This window comes from Primulina huaijiensis, chromosome 5 (genome assembly GCF_012295235.1).
Source record: "Primulina huaijiensis isolate GDHJ02 chromosome 5, ASM1229523v2, whole genome shotgun sequence".
Lineage (NCBI taxonomy): Eukaryota > Viridiplantae > Streptophyta > Magnoliopsida > Lamiales > Gesneriaceae > Primulina > Primulina huaijiensis.
The window spans coordinates 12932750-12936493 of NC_133310.1; the positions used below are offsets into that span (position 1 = coordinate 12932750).

General features: G+C 27.9%; 1 non-coding gene across 1 annotated transcript; it reads right to left on the reverse strand.

Annotated features, from left to right (window-relative positions):
- Window positions 1-798: 798 nt before the first annotated feature.
- On the reverse strand, window positions 799-909 carry LOC140977931 (small nucleolar RNA R71). The gene has a single exon (XR_012175496.1). It is a non-coding gene; the product is annotated as a small nucleolar RNA R71 (small nucleolar RNA).
- Between the last annotated feature and the right edge of the window lie 2835 nt (window positions 910-3744).

Consider the following 3744-nt stretch of genomic DNA (forward strand, 5'->3'; position numbering starts at 1 on the left):
GTTTTACTTTTAGTTAAACAATATTGCATAAACCAAGAATAAATCCTCGAGCCTTGACAAAATTTATAATTTGTAAACTTCGTTCTTGCATTTGGTAATCTATAAATTAATAAATTTAAACTTAAAATAACCTCTCTGTGGATCGATCTCGTACTTACGAAATATATTACTTGCAGACAACCTACACTTGGGTGAATTATAATTTAAGTAGTAGCAAGTTTTTGGCGCCGTTGCCGGGGAGGTATAAATTAAGTTTATATTTGTTAATTATGTTTTATTTATAAGTATTGTGTTTTTTTTTTGTATGAGTATTTGGAGTCGAAAAAAAAGTGGTAGACTTATTCGAGTATCTGAAAATAATTTAAACATGGATGATAATTCAAATAATCAAGATAATGATAACAATAATAACAATAATAATAATAATAATCAAGAACATGATCAATTAAGAACACTTAGGCACCATATGAACCCTATTAGAACTAGTGCCCCATCTTGTTTAGTTTTTCCTCCTGATGCATCTAATTTCAACTTTAAACCTCAAATTATTCAACTTTTACCAAATTTTCATGGCTTAGATTCTGAAAATCCATATTTACATCTAAGAGAATTTGAGGAAGTTTGTAACACTTATAATGATCAAAATTGTAGCATGGATATAGTTCGATTAAAGCTTTTCCCTTTTTCTTTAAAAGATAAAGCTAAAACATGGCTACAAAATTTGAGATCAAGTTCAATAAGATCATGGGAAGAAATGCAACAACAATTTCTCAAAAAGTTTTTTCCTTCCCATAGAACAAACTCTTTTAAAAGACAAATTACTACTTTTTCTCAAAAACAAGGAGAAACATTTTATCAATGTTGGGATAGATATAAAGAATTACTTAATACATGCCCACATCATGGTTTTGAAACATGGAGAATAGTTTCTCACTTTTATGAAGGTCTAATACCTAAAGATAGGCAAATGATAGAATTCATGTGTAATGGAACTTTTGAAGATAAAAACCCAAATGAAGCTATGGAGTATTTGGATTCATTAGCAGAAAATGCTCAAAATTGGGATAATATAGGCACAATAGAACCACCAACAACTAAAATCAATAATTCAACAAATGGGGGTGGTATCTATAATCTTAAAGATGATATAGATATTCAAGCTAAACTTGCATCTTTAGCAAGAAAAATTGAGTCATTAGAAATGAAAAAGAGTGGTCAATTAAAAAGTATTCAAGAAATTGTTTGTCATATATGTGATACACATGATCATGCTACAAAAGATTGTCCAACATTACCTTCATTTAAAGAATGTCTCCATGAACAAGCAAATTATGTTAACAATTATAAAAAACCAATACTAGATCCTTTTTCAACATCATATAATCCTGGATGGAAAAATCATCCTAATTTTAGTTGGAGGAATGATAATAATGCACAACCCTCACAACAATATTTTCAAAATAACCAAAATCATCAAGGTTATATTCCTTATGTTACACCTCCAAGAAAAAACTTTGAAGATGTAATTCATGCATTTATCCAAAAGCAAGAATCTATCAATATTCAAAACAGTCAATCTATGACTGATTTGAAAGAAACTCTTGCAAAATTTGCATCTGCACTTAATATTCATGAAAAAGGAAAATTTCCATCTCAACCTCAACCTAATCCTAAAAATCAAAATCAAGAATTAAAAAATGAAAAAATTGATCAAATAAAATCTGTTATTACCCTTAGAAGTGGTAAAATAGTTAATGATCCATATAGTAATGAAAACAAGGATCATTTAAAATCAAAGAGTAAGGATGATAATCCTGATACTTTTGAGAATGATGATACCTTAAATTCTAAAAATAATATGTTGAATGATAAATCATCTGAAATAGTAAATGAATCAAATAAACCTCCACCATTTCCTCATGCATTAACAAATCATAAAAAACAAAAAAATGATTCTGATATCTATGAAGTTTTTAAACAAGTAAAGATAAATATTCCATTATTAGATGCTATTAAACAAGTACCTTCATATGCAAAATTTTTAAAAGACTTATGTACTGTGAAGAGAAAATTGCATGTGAAGAAGAAAGCATTCTTGGCTGAACAAGTAAGTTCTATTCTTCAAAATAATTCTAGTTTAAAATATAAAGATCCTGGTTGTCCAACAATTTCATGTATTATTGGAGAAAATAAAATTAAAAAAGCTTTGTTAGATTTGGGAGCAAGTGTGAATTTACTTCCTTATTCAGTTTATGAAAAACTTAATTTAGGAGAATTAAAACCCACTTCTGTTACTCTCTTACTGGCGGATAGGTCAATCAAAATACCTAGAGGTATTGTAGAAGATGTGTTGGTTCAAGTTGATAAATTCATATATCCTGTAGATTTTATTGTTTTGGATACACAACCAATAGAAGTACATAATGAAATTCCAGTAATATTGGGACGACCATTTCTAGCAACTTCAAATGCTTTAATTAATTGTCGAAATGGAATAATGAAATTGTCTTTTGGAAATATGACTCTAGAACTTAATGTGTTCAATTTATGTAAACAACCAAGTATTAATGAAAATGAATATGATAATGAAATTGAAACAATTGTGGAAGAAAATATACAAGAAGAAAACTTAAATCAACAATCTGAAGTTTTTTCAATAGAAAATTTTGAGTCTGAAAATAATTTTAAAGAAGATGATAATACAAAAATTGAATTAAAAGTTTTACCATTCGAATTGAAATATGTATTTCTTGGTGAAAATAAAACATTTCCTGTTGTAATTTCTTCCACTCTTCTACCAAATCAAGAAGAAGATTTAATTAAATTAATTAAAAAATATAAAAATGCAATTGGATGGACTTTGAAAGATATAAAAGGTATAAATCCTTTAATTTGCACACATAAAATTCATTTGGAAGAAAATGCTAAAACATATCAACAACCACAAAGAAGGTTAAATCCACATATGAAAGAAGTTGTTCAGAATGAAGTATTAAAACTATTAGACGCTGGAATTATCAATCCAATCTCAGATAGTAAATGGGTAATTACAACACAAATAGTACCTAAAAAGTCAGGCATCACTGTTATAAAAAATGAAAAGGGAGAGTTATTACAAGTTAGGATTCCATCTAGTTGGCGTATGTGTATTGATTATAGAAAATTAAATGATGCAACTAGAAAAGAACATTTCCCACTACCATTTTTAGATCAAATTCTAAAAAAAATAGCAAGAAATTCTCATTACTGTTTTCTTGATGGGTATTCGGGGTATTATCAAATATCTATATCATTAGAAGATCGAGAAAAAACTACTTTCACTTGTCCTTTCGGAACTTTTGAATTTAAAAGAATGCCATTTGGTTTATGTAATGCTCCGGCTACTTTTCAAAGATGCATGTTAAGTATTTTCAGTGATATGATTGAAGAATTTGTAGAAGTTTTTATTGATGATATAACTGTTTTTGGAAACTCATTTGAAATTGTCTTAAAAACCTAGAAGAAGTATTAAAACGATGTGAAGAAAAACATCTTGTTTTAAATTGGGAAAAATGTCATTATATGGTTAAATCTGGGATTGTGTTAGGTCATGTGATATCTGAAAAAAGAATTGAAGTTGATAAAGCCAAAGTTGATGTTATTGCTAATTTAACATCACCAAAAATGGTCAAAGAAGTTCGATCATTCTTGGGTCATGCAGGTTTTTATAGAAGGTTTATAAAAAATTTCAGCATAATATCTAAA